This window comes from Schistocerca gregaria, chromosome X, assembly GCF_023897955.1.
Source record: "Schistocerca gregaria isolate iqSchGreg1 chromosome X, iqSchGreg1.2, whole genome shotgun sequence".
In the NCBI taxonomy this organism is placed as follows: Eukaryota; Metazoa; Arthropoda; class Insecta; order Orthoptera; family Acrididae; genus Schistocerca; species Schistocerca gregaria.
In genome coordinates, this window is record NC_064931.1 from 618,045,248 (window position 1) to 618,060,436 (window position 15,189).

Sequence of the window (15,189 nt, forward strand, 5' to 3'; positions counted from 1 at the left end):
GGAGCTAACATACGTTGCGAAAGCCTTCATTGTATTTACATTATGATTTGTATAACACTTATTGCAAGTATGCATAAAAAAATTTCATCCACTTAATGTAAATCTACACTTTTTATTTCGCATATTTACTTCTAGTTTTGGCAACCGATATTTTATAATCTGCATTTGACACAAATACTTACACTGATGCCGACTATGCACAACTTCACAGAAGGCTACGATTCCACATGCACTAGATAGCCAGTCCTTTTTTTTATTATTTGTTTAATATTTGAACATAATTCGTATCACAGAAGCGACTACTGTGTCGTCGGCACCTCTCCAGTAGCTTTGTTCGTTGGTTTATGGACGTTCTTTGAATCACAATACTTTTGCGTGAAACTTTTTAAATTTTTTTTAAAATTTTGCGCATTTTCATCAACTATTTGACAAAAATCGTTGATATCGTTTGCATATTGTGTTGGTGAACAATCTCTAGTGTCAATAAAATCCGTTAAATACTCTACTGTGACCTACCAGAGTGATAGTGGGGAACACCAATTACATATTGCATTTGTGTAGGAGAATTCTCAAATGCGAAATGTAAATTCCGTGAAGGAATGATAATCGAAATCATCTACGAAAGAGATCCCTTATAAAACACTCGTCCGAATGGTTTAGCAGTGTGGGTCTGTTAACTAATTGAGGGGGAGAGAGAGAGAGAGAGAGAGAGAGAGAGAGAGAGAGAGTGTACTATTTGAATCGCAACACACTTGTTCAACCATCACAAAACCTCCTAAGAAGCTCTTTACAAATTCAGAGAAAAGACGCAGGATGCAAATCCTAACTTCTAAAAATCTGATCTTAAACGTCCCGAAACGACCCAAGAAATAGGACTTCCTCCCACATCATCTGAGAAAATGATCTTGACGGCAAAATAGCAGAAATTCGGCTTGCATGGAGGCAAAGCAACAGTTGTTCTTTCCGTGCATCACGAAGGGCTGCTTATACAAATCCATGGCCCTGACTCGGTAAGGAATTCTAAAAATGTACTGTCCATTTATCCTCCTCTATACACAGTATGTTTCACGCTAACAGTGATTACACCGGTGACGGGCGAGATATTAACGACGCGTGTACACGTGTCTCCCGCGCATCATACAGGAATGTAAAAGTTTCAGGTAATACCTGTTACGCACCGTGGGTTGTATGTACACGTAGATGACCGCGGTCGACGATTGTTAATAATTTTACCCACATTTCGATAATAAAGCTGTCTTTCTACATGCTATGGAGCAATGCTGTCGCCTAAATTTAGTGACTTGATAGGGGCCAGAGGTGATGTGTTTCTCTATTCTGTAATGAGTCTGTTTGAATATTCAAAAACGTTAAATTTTTTGGACCATGATCTCAAACCATTGCCCACGCACGTGGTGAAGGCAATTACGAAGAATTATATATACAATTCTTACTCAATATAACACAGAAAGAATTCATGTCGTGAAAGTATGAAGCTCTAAAGAATGGTATGTACAGTCTGGGACAAGTAGCTTTTTCTCGATTAGATTTAACTAGAGAGGTTGGTGCAGCGTATGCCCCGAAAATGCCAAGAAACAGAACTTTAAAGGCATGTAAGTGACCTGAATTTACGCCGTTGTCAAGAATACCTGTTTACTGCGCCTAATGGCTTGATGATTATTTGATTCCCTATAAAAGCCATGTGCAAAATGCTATCGTCCAGCTGTTACCTTCAAAGGATAGTCATTAAGTTTCTTGTATCACTTCCAAGAAGAAGACAATTGAATCGGTGACTACGAAACTTTGTAAAAGTGTTAGTCTTTTTCCACATACTCCCCTTTGAGTGACACAAACTTTCGCCAGTGGCGGATGACTTGGCGCAGCCCTTAGTTGTGGAAGTCCGCAGTTTGGCTTTTCAGGAAACATACAACCTGGATAATCACCTCGTCATTATTCTGGAAACGGCAAGGATATCTTCATCCAGGGAAAGAGGAAGAAGTTCAAAGAAGGGCAGCTCGTTTTGTATTATCTCGAAATAATGGAGAGTGTGTCGCGGATATGATATACGAATTGGAGAGACAGTCATTAAAACTAAGGCGTTTTTCGCAGCGGCGGAACCTTCTCCCTGAAATTTCAATCCCCAAATTTTTATTCTGAGTGTGAAAATATTTTATTGGCGTTCACCTACATAGGAAGAAATGATCATCATAATAAAATAAGAGAAATCAGAGTTCACGAAAAGTTTTAAGTGTTCGTTTTTTTCCGTGCGCTGTTCGAGAGTGGAACGGTAGAGCAGTAACGTACTTCTATGAATCCCCTGCCAGGCGCTTAATTGTGAATTGCAGCATATTCAGATGAAGTCACTGTGTGACTTGTTCCGTGCAGAATGAACTAGGGCGTTGTCGCAGAGCAAAAATATCCCCTTGGACAGCTTCCCGCGGTACTTCACCTTGACAGTCTCCCATTATCTCAACAGGAGTTTTCGGTATTATGCTCCTAGGAATTTTTGCCTTTTTTGAGCTTAATCTGTTAGCACCACATCATGGCAGTCCCAAAAAACACTTTGCATCACCTTACCTGCTGACGGTAGAGTTTTCGCCTTTTTCGGCATTGGTAAAGCGACATGTTTCCACTGCTTGATTGGCTCCTCACTTATCCATGGTGGTTAGGAATCTGAAGAAGTCATCTGGATTGACCTGACACAGCTGCAACATTTCTGCTGCTGTGTGGTTTTGAATGGATGGGAAGAGTAGTAAGCCAGCGGCGACTTCGTTTGTCACATCAAAAATAAAGTGCAAGATGTAGAAACCCGGTCTGTGATGTCGCCTCCATTGTTGTTCGCCGGTCGTCTAAGCACGAGGGCGATTCCCTGTTCTTCACAGAGAGAGAATCTGCCGCTTCATTCTTCTCCATGCAAACTCGTTTCACCATACTGGAAGCGTCTGCCTACCGAACCCCATTGTCATGTGAAGGTACATTGTTGCCGTACAGTTCAACCAATTCACCATGATGTGTTTGAGCGTTGTTCACCTTCAAATACAGAAAACGAATTACGGCACCATATCCCACTTTATTAAAGGGCTGCGCCATTTTCAGTTGGTTTATATAGCGGCGTGTCATGGCACTGTGGCACGGAGAATTAAGTGTGTACCAGGACTGAAGCAAGTATCCAGGGTCGGTTCGAAACGTTTTTCCCACGCAAGTGACTTACCATATGTCCTTCCCTCCCGCCTTTTCCTCGTACATCTTCACCCCTGTCAGTTTTCGCTACTAATTGCATTATGCACTGTCTACAAATTGGTTCCAATTTTGACCACCAGGTGCAAATCTGACGCTGTGCGGCATCTCTTCAACATCTCCGATGCCACTGTTGAACAAATTGTGTAAGCGGCGGTTAATAATAAAATGACCATTATCCCTTTCTCACTTTTTTGACTTCCTCTGACCATGTCCCGTTCCTAATCCAGTATATATGGATACATTTGTTAATGTCTTTCTTGCATTCACAGCACCAGATTTGCACCTGGTGGCCAAAAATTGGAACTATTATTTTTCCAGTGTAAATGGGATCCACATTAACACAATAGAATATCTACCAAGTTTCGTTGCCATACGATAATTACAGGCCACACTCGATCACTTTCAGTAGCTGCACTTTAATTACAACCACCCGGTACGTGCAAACAAACGAAACGTTCATTAGATAATTTTATTTATTTCGAAGTGATGATTACAACTCTCTGACAACACCTTGCACGAGCCTTCCGTGACTTCCTTACAGCCGGCCGCGGTGGTCTCGCGGTTCTAGGCGCGCAGTCCGGAACCGTGCGAAGGTTCGAATCCTGCCTCGGGCATGGATGTGTGTGATGTCCTTAGGTTAGTTAGGTTTAAGTAGTTCTAAGTTCTAGGGGACTAATGACCACGGCAGTTGAGTCCCCATAGTGCTCAGAGCCACTTCCTACATTAGTGAAGGCGAATGACTAAGGTTTCTTTGAAACAGACTCGGCCATTTTTCTGCCTGTCTTTGTCAGCCACTTGTGGAAATGTGATTAGGATTTAACGTCCCACCGACGACGAGGTGAGTAGAGATGGATCACAAATTAGGTATGTGGAAGCAAATCGGCCGTGACCTTTCAGGAAAACTGCCCCTGCATTCGCCTTGAACAATTTAGGAGAATCAAAATAAAATCTCAAGCTAACCAAACAGGGATTTAATCTCCCTGTGTAGGTGAGTCTTCAGTGCGTGTGACTGCCATTTGAGAGAACCGGGTTCGATTCCCGGTATTGCCAGGGAGTTTTCCTTTCTCCAGCCTTGTAAGGATATACTCGGAACGATTAGTGGCAATTCCAGAGTCAAGAAACACAATAACGATCGGGAGAGCAGTGTGCTGACCACATGCTCCTCTCCATATCGCATCCAATTACGCCATTGGCGGATGATGTCACGGAGGTCGGTCGTGCTCGATTGGCCCTTATGCGGCCAGAATGTGGTACTTCACCGTACTTTACCTCCCGAATACAAGTGCAATATCGTACTACTAAGTCTCCTTGTTCGTTAGTCACTTGTGCTCTGTCTCTCGTGATGGCGGGTACATTACTCTCTCTTACTCAGAAGTTTACACTCTTTATCGCAGTGTACACTGTGTAAATTACATATGAATCGAGAGAAAACTGTGGTTTGTTGAAACTTGAAGTTTGCATGTCCGGTATTTTCGAATGGGTAGCGAAATTCTTACGATACATTTCATACTCCGTAAAACAGTAGACAGTCCCGCACTCAGCGAATGGCAGTCAGAACATTAAATGAGATATATATCCTCTTCATGTGCCACGAGAGTGCATAAATATGCTTAAAAGAAAAAAAAATCTAGCGTTTTGCTAGAACATGCGGAGGCTGTTCTAAGCGTCGTCACAATACATTCGTACACACTGTCTTCAGAATTACGGTCTCTCTCTCTCTCTCTCTCTCTCTCTCTCTCTCTCTCTCTCTCTCTCTCTCTCTTCAAAATTACGTCTCTCTCTCTCTCTCTCTCTCTCTCTCTCTCTCTCTCTCTCTCTCTCTCTCTCTCTCTCATTATACGTTATTCATAGTCAGATTGCAATAAATCAGTGCTGTGGTAAAATATATGTACTTATTTATCTGACAAATTCCTACACTGTAAATCTTACTAATATAATATCTTCGGTCTTGTGCCATCATAGGTAACGCTGTTGATGTCGGCTGATGACAGATGTTTCGATTCTGTGGCAGAATCATTCTTTTCGTCTGTTCTGCAGATTGTTCTTAGGTTTCAGAATTCTAATCACTTGATCGACGCAGAGTAATGTATTTTAATTTCAGAATAGTCAAGATGCTTGATATTTGAAGTATGGCGTCTTTTTTCGCAACCATTTTTCAGAAAGAGGTTTTGAAACCAGTGAGACGTGGAATTGTCATTGTCTTTCGCATTTTGAAGTTCTTATGGGAGAGTCCTCAGAGTTACGAAACTGTTCAGACAAAAAAAACAAAAAAACAAAAAAAACGGGTGGAACATATCTGGTTCAACAATTATTATTATACCAACTGTGTAATAGGAAAACCCAAATACGTTTCAAACTTTTTGTAGTAGGCACAGTAATGGGCGCAATTGAATGAGCACATTTGAAACCTTGATTTCTGAGGCAAGGTCCTTTAAACTTCTATCATCCAACTCTGTATGATATTAAAAGTACTTATTTTTTTCGCAGGATATCTGTAGGATTAAAGTATGCTATGGAGAATGTTAGTGTACTGCAGGTCTTTTTTTTCCTGTTCTCTGCATTACAGTCAAAGCTTAATTTTCATTTGTTCTAGACTTACGCTTGACATGTCCCGCTATTATTGCTGCACTTACTTAGGCTAAGTTGGCCCTAATGGCTGTGCAGTTTTTCCTCATTTAATATCGATGACTTTCTTAACAGTAACAAATGCCAGTGTACAAACTGGAAGCCTCATTAAGCTATTATTGCTCACTAACAAAATAATACATTTTAAAGTAGTGACGCAAATAATACTGAATTAGATACATAATGTAATTCCTTGTTACGGAAAGTAAGTTTTTTGCCTAGGGTAAGGCATGCTAGTTGTTTTCTGGTAATCTAAGAGATAAAGGAACATGTTTACGGTTTTTTTTTTTTGCTGGGACTGTTTGTGCAGTTAAAACGCACACTTTAATAACAGATATATTATGATTACTATAAATATACTTAAAAATCATTCTTATCCACATTCTCGATATGAAATAATCTCATTGACCTCCGCAGCTTGCGTTAATTATTTAATAATGAAACTGACGATGAAAATTGATGAAATACATACATTGAGTCTATGAGAGCCTTTTTTTCTTTGCTTGGTAATGTCTGCTTCCCTAGCAACTGTGTTTCACATTTCTTTTGCACCTTACACCAATGAGCAGATTGCTTTATAACTGCGTATTTTAATATTTACTGAGGTGGCGTGAATACGGATGATGCCGTGGGACCTATTGGAGTGACAATTATAATTACTGTTGACAGAACAAGTGACTTAAGAGAAATATCATTTTACGGGAAAAAGCTATAATTGATAAATGATGTGTAGGATGGAGGTAGACTATGGAAATCTTATGTAGAACCTAGTTGCCATATTTATTCTCCATTTTATGTTAAAAAAATTGGCAACCAGTGTGTGGATGTCACGAAGAACAGGAGAATACTTTTATCACATAAATACTTATCCTAAGAGTAATGTGCAGCTGTAATAGACGACTTTTTTGTAATTTTGTGTCGATCACATGCTGAAGATAAAAGTTGTGAGTCTGTACAGTTTTAAATGATGGTGCTTTCCAAGAGAAAAGGAAATAATAATATACCTCAAAATTAAGCATTGTTTGTTCAACTTTATTAATTCAAGGCGGTTATACAGCCTTAACTGAATTAGAACAATTGCTCTTTCTCTGACGAAGTAGCGCAGTGGTTACGGAACGGAACTAGCATTTGCGAGACAAACCAGAGTTTGGTTTTTCGCGATTTTTTCCTAAGTCAAGTCGATTAACTCCCGTAATCCGGGGGTGGGGGGGGTGGGGGGGGGGGTGGGGGGACTTTATGCCCATATTTTGAAAATATTGTTATCTACTCATTTACTATATGTTTTCAAATTATGAAAAAATATTTATTGTTTCTATTGAATTCTCCTACCTGATTACATAAATATTTTAAATGTTTCACGTAAACTTAAATTTTTGGCTTAACTCTAATTACTGGTAGTGGATACCACTTTCCCCAGTGAAAGTAATATTCAGTTTTTTAGTGTTCAGCACCTTACATAGGCATATATCTCTATAAAAGGACATTGTGAGTGAAAGTCAACAACAATTAACGAAATCTGCATTTTAAAAATTTTTCTCATGTTGGGCGTAAAGTACCCTCTCCCCCTTTGGTAATGCGAGTTACGGAAAATTCTTTGGTATTGCTAGGAATAAGGCGAATAACAAAATGATTTCTTCGGAAAGGACACAGCCGAATTATTTCCCTATCCTCCAGTAATAAGAACTTGTGAACCGTTTCTAATTTTTTTGGCATCAATGTGACGTAACACTAATATTTCTTCGTTCGGATGGTTCAAATGGCTCTGAGCACTATGAGACTTAACATCTGTGGTCATCAGTCCCCTAGAACTTAGAACTACTTAAACCTAACTAATCTAAGGACATCACACAACACCCAGTCATCACAAGGCAGAGAAAAACCCTGACCCCGCCGGGAATCGAACCCGGGCGCGGGAAGCGAGAACGCTACCGGACGTCCACGAGCTGCGGGCTCGTTCGGATGAATTTCCTGGGAATGTGACAGCTGAAAGTAAATTATGGATCATATACCACCTCCTGTCGTAACAACGCCACATTTGTGTCAATTAAAAGCGACCTCCCTGAGGACCAGTCACAAGCAGTAGCTAGTACTATCTCTTAGTTGCCGCTTTCCAGCCACCGGAGGCACGCTATAGTTACTAGGAACAAACTTTCAGTAAAAAGATAGTTTTGTTAGAGAGAGTTTATTTCAGAACTTCGTTTCAGGAGCTCCATGCGATTCCGCCTTTCCATATCAAATTCCCAGGGCTTTTGGAAGGTGATGATAAAATCTACGGACACTGACGCAATATGACGAGCCGGTTCCTTGGCTCGAGATGGTGCAGTTTAGACAGAATTGTCATTCCTGCAGTTCCTAAGGGGGAGAGAAAATTTTACCTGGCTTCTTCGTTCGACCTTGCTGGTGGATACTTGTAAATAAAGTAAAACATTCTGTTGGGGGGATTAGTAAAACTTAATCCCTTAGCAGGTCAGGCCAAAGCGTGGTTGGCCTGTGGTGTGGTTGTTGGCCCAGTCCTCGTATGAGCCGGTTTCGGGAGTGGCCTGCTTTCTCGTACAACCTCCTGGCGGTGACGCGGATCCTATCTCGGAGCGGCAGGATCGCGGTGTCCTCGTAGAGCTGGCGGGTCGAATAGCGCCTCGGAAGATGCTTGGCAGGCTTCAGAGCGCGATTCTGTATCAGCTACATAGTCACAATGTGAGCATCTGCAGCTTGTCCCCAGACCACGGCCACATACTCTAACAGTGGGCGAACCAAAGTTAGGTATAGCGTGATGCCGTGTTGCGCTGACGACGACGACTGCGAGTTTAGCAGCAGATACAGGGCGCGAAGGCGTCCTATTGCTCTCCCTTTGTCATCACGAATGTGGTGCTTCCAGGTAAGCATGCGGTGTTGGGTAATCCCTACTTATTTCCCCGTCTCACTCCATGGGATAGGTTCTCCCAGGATTTCGACTGGCGGAAGACCTGGCCGCAAGAGTCCCGCGTGAAGACAACTGCCTGCCTCTTCGTGAAGTTAAATTTTAGCCGCCACTTTCTTGCCCATTAGCCGCGTTGGAGGCGGTTACTCAGCACTTGGGCGTTCATGCTGCGAGTGAACAGGGCTGTATCACCCGCGTACAGCTCCAGTTCGACGCCTGCCACGTTCAGACCGTCGACAGTGTACAGGGAGTACAGCATGGGGCCGACCCTTGCGCCACCTCTTCACGTATCTGCCGATCTGTAGACGTACCGTCGTCGGCTCTCACGTGGAAGATTCGTTCAGACAGGTACGACCGCAGTAGCGTCACGTGGGATGTCTGTATGCCATGTTCAAAAAGTCTGAACTCGACACCTTCTGGCCACACCGAATCGAACGGTCGGGAGACGTCTAGGAACACTGCCCCAGGGAATTCCCTTGTTTCCAGTGCTCTCATCGCCGGTTCTACCACGTGCAGGAGCTGGTGGGATGTTCTTCTCGGAACCCGAACTGCTCGTCCGGGATTATGTCCTCCTGGATGATGTGCTGAATCAGTCTTCTCGCGTACAGCCTCTCGAAAACCTTCGAGAGGGACGGGAGCAGGCTGATGGGTCGGTAGCTGGATACCTGGCGTGGGTCCTTGCCGGATTTCAGAATGGCTATGACATCCGCATGTTCCCATGCAAAGGGGTAGGCATCTGATTGGAGGATTTCGTTGAAAACATCGGCAAGTAGCCGGTGTATTCCAGGCAGAAGGTTCTTCAGCTGGAGGTCTTTGACGCCGTCGCTGCCTCCAGCCTTCTTGGGATTCATCGAGTGAAGCTGTACAGCAACTTCTTCCTCCGTTATCGTCTCGCTAACGTCGCCTTCATCCCTTGCGGCGCCGAAGGTTCGTAGTTGCTCGTGGACCCGCCTATGTGCTCCTCGTCGATGACGTCGGCAACCGGTGTGAAGTTCGCTGCGAACGCGTCAGCCAGAGCGCTGTCTTTCGCGTCCGGGTCGCCTGCGAAGTCGTTCCCGAACTGTAGGGACGGCATTCGCAGTCGCCGGTGTAGGAAGGATTTTACCACCCTGCATGCAATACGCCGGCCGGTGTAGCCGTGCGGTTCTAGGCGCTTCAGTCTGGAACCGCGCGACTGTTACGGTCGCAGGTTCGAATCCTGCCTCGGGCATGGATGTGTGTCATGTCCTTAGGTTAGTTAGGTTTAAGTAGTACTAAGTCTAGGGGACTGGTGACCTCAGATGTTAGGTCCCATAGTGCCCAGAGCCATTTGAACTATTTCTGCGTGCTCTGCCGTCCTCCGGATTGAGCGTAGATACAAGGTCTGCCCTGTCCTGGTTCCGGTGTTGCTCGAATGCTGCCCTAATTTCCCGTCTCATGCGCTTTAAGTGGCGCTTTGTGTCTTGTTGGCAAGTGAGCTGCCATTCACGAATCGGCGATCGCGACCAAATATGGCGTGGTAGCTGACGCGAGAAGTCTTGTGGCCCTTGGCTATATCTCGGCGTGTCTTCATCTGCTGCTCGGAGTATTCATCGGGTGAAGAATGCTAGGGCGGCGACCGACCCCCCCCCCCCCCTCCTACCTCCGTGGGATTTGGCGCGTCCTCGAGGAGCTCGAGGGCTTTCGTCCAAAAGGGCTCGGTGTCCAGCCTGCGATAACTCTGATGGCTCTCTCGAAGAGAAGCTCCGACCACATCGAGACCAAAGATGACCGGTACGTGGTCGGAAGACAGGACGTTTCGCGTCTCGGCGGTCGTGTGCCCGATGCCCTTGAGAAGAGCAATATCGAGCACGTCCGGTTGTCCCCGTGCGGACAAGATCGTGGGGTCAAACGGCCCCAGTGTTTTAGGTTAAATTAGGTTAGCGCCGTTACGGTGAACGGCGCAGAAGAGGCTGCGCCCGCTGCGGTTGACAGTTCGCGAGTTCCATATACTTGAAACGTAACTTCTTTTATACTCACGTAGGGAGCAAAGAATATTGAGATTGAAGAGATGTCACCTTCCCCTCCAATTTGGAATCTTCTTACTTCCCATATTAAATTCCTCGTATCCTGTATTGCCTAGTTACTGCGTTTCGTTGCCTTCGCTCTACTGGCAGCATCTTAGTCCCAGTTTCACCTTCAGAAATGCGCGCCTAAACACACACACACACACACACACACACACACACACACACACACACACACCTCGTATGAGTGTAACATTTATAAACGAAGCTTTGTACCTTCACCTTTTAATTGAAGTTCGGGTACCCATCCATCTGTGATAGATTTCATAGCTCTGTTGCAGACATTGGGCATATTATCACAAAGCTTAAGAAATAAAGTAATTTTGTTGATAAAATGCAGGACCGCTTTGTGACTTAATTGAAACATGTCTTCACTTCATCCCTGCAGAGATATCTATACATCTTCAATCATCTGAAAGAAAAGCTACGATTCTTGTTGCCGTGAACATTCAGGTACTGCAGCGAAGTGCAAAATTTCTTCCCTGAATCTGTACACATGTGATTGCGTACGAGTAACATTGATATAAGATGACTTCACAGATCAGGAGAGACCTCGAATTGTATTTCAGGTTTCCCAAAACTTGCTAATGAGTCTTGTTTGTGTATGTGTTGGAGTGAAGGGGTAATGATCTTACGCACCAACTGGTATGGTCAGTAATGTAGCTGAAAGAGCCAAGTTTTGTTAACTGTGCCATATACAACAAAACTGACGTAGATAATTCTTTCCTGGCGTAGTCCACGCGACGACATTACATCAAGCAGGACTCCCTCACGTGGACCTTGCGTACTCGTCATCACCGATTCAATGAAAAATGGAATGAGGTGAAGAGATGATGAAACTTACCAAGTGAAAAACTTGCGCCATTGAGTTTCAAAGACAGTTCGATAGTTTGTGTTGAGAGAAGTGAAGATAACTGTTGACACCCGAAGTCTATGATAAGCAGAGAGAGCACTACATTCACAGGAGCTGTTTGTGTGTACTCCTAGGAATGTATATCTCAGAAAATCTTCTTGATTCTTTGCCCACGCGATGTTACTCGGATGTCGCAGATTTGTGAAGGAGAACATAATTTAGTTTCAGAACTTGGGCAAAAAATCATGACAGCTTAGCTGTGTCATTGAGCAAAACTACTGTCACCCCCATCTGCTTTATTTTACTCCTCTGCTTTACTGATTCATTAGATTGTCATGAAAAAACAACGCCATTACATGCAGTAAAATCGATAAATAAGATGCTATATTAGTCAAACCTTTAAGTAGTGTGTTAAAAACAATGCAGACAACTCCAAACAAATAACCATTATTTGCTCATGCATGCCACCACTGATGGTAAGAATGACGAATGAATTAAACAAGCACCATTGAATGTAAGCTGATACCATAATGTGCATGGGCATCTAAGCTACGTAAAGCAGAATGTAGTTTTACTTGGTGTTTGAAGTAATGCATTGCCAGCTATCATTTATGTTCTTTGTCATTCTCATGGAGAAACATACAGCAAATCTAGCAATGTACTTCTTTAAAAAGGACATAAAACCAAGTGATACTACATACGATCAAGTTTGACAACGGAGTTACACGTACAGTGTGACAGATAATGGATTTCCCAAATAGTGTTGCAAATGCTTGCCTATCTCTTGCATGATATACACAGTATGGTAGAAATACAAAGCACACATTATAGTTCTCAAGCCCTAAACTTTTTGTACCATTTGCGGGAGCAAAACTACAAGAGAAATTGTAAAATTCATAGCTTCTGTGGAGTAAGGAATTACTCTGATTATCTGGGCATTTTGCAGTCTTATGCTGATCTGATAGTTTGCTGTTTAATTCTGTAACACTCAATGAAACCAGGTTTGTTACTACAAATAAATAAATACCCCTTAATTGCATGTAGAATGATCAAAACTTTTTCATCAACAGGAATAGTCAGGCATGCTCAATTGTTGTGTTCCAAACCAGAGTTCTTCAAGCAGGTAGAGTACAGGACACTGTCAACTTCGGATAGTGCCAAAGTTCGTTTTTAAATCCGTAAGGATGTATACGTTGATTATCGCCTGCCGTTCGAATCTTCTGTCATTGATTGTCAACATCGTATGTCTAGATTACCTACATCGGTTTGCTGATCATGGGGACCTAGGTGAAGCAGGGTTGGTGCTCACTAATCTGACAAATCTGGAGTGTGATGACCACTATGCTTTTAAAACATAGAAGTAATTATTCGATTTTTTTAAACAATGTGCTCTGTATGTATATGCTTTTAGTACACTTGTACAATTGATTATATTTTCCAACATGAAAATGATGCTAGTTACGACGATCGTATTAAAGGGATGTAATGGTTGTGTGTTTTACACTAGTTTTTGAAACTACGTTGGTGTTTGTGTATAGTTGTTTGTAATTTTTTTTGTTTGGTACTTCTTAAAAGACAACATCCTGAGTGATGTCCAGGCTTCCTAAAGTGTAGTGGTACGGTTTACCAAGGGGCCCTCTTTAACATAACATAACGTAACGCAATGCAATGCAACGTGTTGGTGGCGGCGGCGATGACGACGACGTCGACTTTGTAGCTCTTCAGAATACACCTAGAAAACATTCTTGATAGGGTTATCTGGCCTTCTGGTCAGTTGAAACAAAAAAATCATACTGAGCATACACTCTTCGCTATGGTACAGAGATACGTAATTCTCAACTGGTCTTTATCTTCCATCTGATAATCCCCTCAACCAGGTTCGGCCTATTTTGAGCTCAGGTCATATCTGCACCCTGAGATTCACACTTTGCTTGACCATAAAGACCACACTTTTTTTACAGGAAAAATTGAAGCCTTTACTGAGTGAATCACTTTCCATATACAGTGTTCATAATGAGAATACATTTACCCTTTCCAGTCCAACTTTTTGTTCACTACATTCTCCCCAACACTTATTGGTTTTACACAGGGAAGGATATAAGGCAGTAGAGGTTATACAATGCTGTTTAAAAAAAATGATATGAGGTCATTTGACAGCCTTAGTTTCTTTTACACTAGTTTTTGAAACTATGTTGGTGTTTTTGTATGGTTATTTGTAATTTTTTTTTTTTTTTTTTTTTTTTTTTTTGGCACTTCTTAAAACATCCTCCTGGGTGATGTCTAGGCCTCCTCTTGCATGTTTCACAGTAGAAAATTGTTTCTTTTCTTCCTCTTTTCTGCTTGTGTTTGTTGCAAACCATGTAATCTTCTGTTGATTTTCTTTTCTTTTTTTTTTTTTTTCAGTCTGCATTATAAAATGCATCTTCCCATTTAGTCTCTCCTCAGTGTTATGCGATGATCGTCTTCCTCTTCTCTTCTCTTTGAATTTGTGTTTCTCATCTGGCTGACTAGCTGTCTGATTAGATTTCTTCTGGAGGAAAAGTTAGTGTACAGTTGTTCTCCACATTAGATTTTTTTTTCTATTGAGTGAAGACTATAACTGCTCTTCACAGAACTTCAATCAACCAGAAGAATAATTTTTTCCACCAGTTTCATGACTGCCTTGTAAAGCCATAGCAACCACAGTACTGATTAGCTCTTTGGACTCCTACCATAAATTTAACATATTCCAAAATAATGGTGTGTCAACTGCAGAGGCTCCATCTTTCTATAACCAATGATCAACTGAATTTGATTTGAGGACAAAAGAATGTACTCAGCATCTCTTGTCATGGAATGAAAATGGCGTAATTTTAATCTCACTTTGTTTACCACATAACTCATATTCAGCAAGTTCGGTCTTCTTCAAATTACTTGGAAAATTGTTCTTAGAAGACTGAACTGTTAGATGAAATTTCATTTTGTGCCATTCCTGAGCAAGTTGAGGATTTGTATAGAACCTTTCAGTAAAGATGCGATAGTCTGAACCACCTGCACAAGCTACCAATTGCTGTGCCAAAAGACCCAGTATTCGGGTTGCAAAATATAAATCAGGATGAATTAGACTTTCTGTAGTTGTATTTCCATAATATGGAATGTGAGGGGGGGGGGGGGGCATTTTTTGACTCACACAGACAGAAAACTTGTAAATCCCACTTTTTAGGTTTCTTTGGGTTGTAGAACTTGAACTGAATTCTTCCTTTGAATCTCAATGTGCTCTCATCTATAGTCACATTTCTTTTTTGTACATAAATTCTTTGCATTTACTGTCAATATATTCACTAATGTTCTTCACCCCCTCCCCCCCCCCCACCCCACAATTCCCTCCTGAGTTGTGACAGATGGAACTAAATGCCACATCCAATATATTAGGGGGGAGAGGGGGAGAGAGAGAGAGAGAGAGAGAGAGAGAGAGAGAGAGAGAGAGAGAGAGAGAGAGAGAGAGAGAGAGAGATATGAGAAAAGACATCCTT

At 42.4% G+C, this 15,189-nt stretch overlaps 1 protein-coding gene across 7 annotated transcripts in view; it reads left to right on the plus strand.

The window, feature by feature from the left end:
• LOC126297429 (F-box/LRR-repeat protein 2) overlaps positions 1–15,189 on the plus strand; it is a 274,474-nt gene that overhangs the window by 198,652 nt on the left and 60,633 nt on the right. The gene's annotated exons all lie outside the window — the stretch shown is intronic.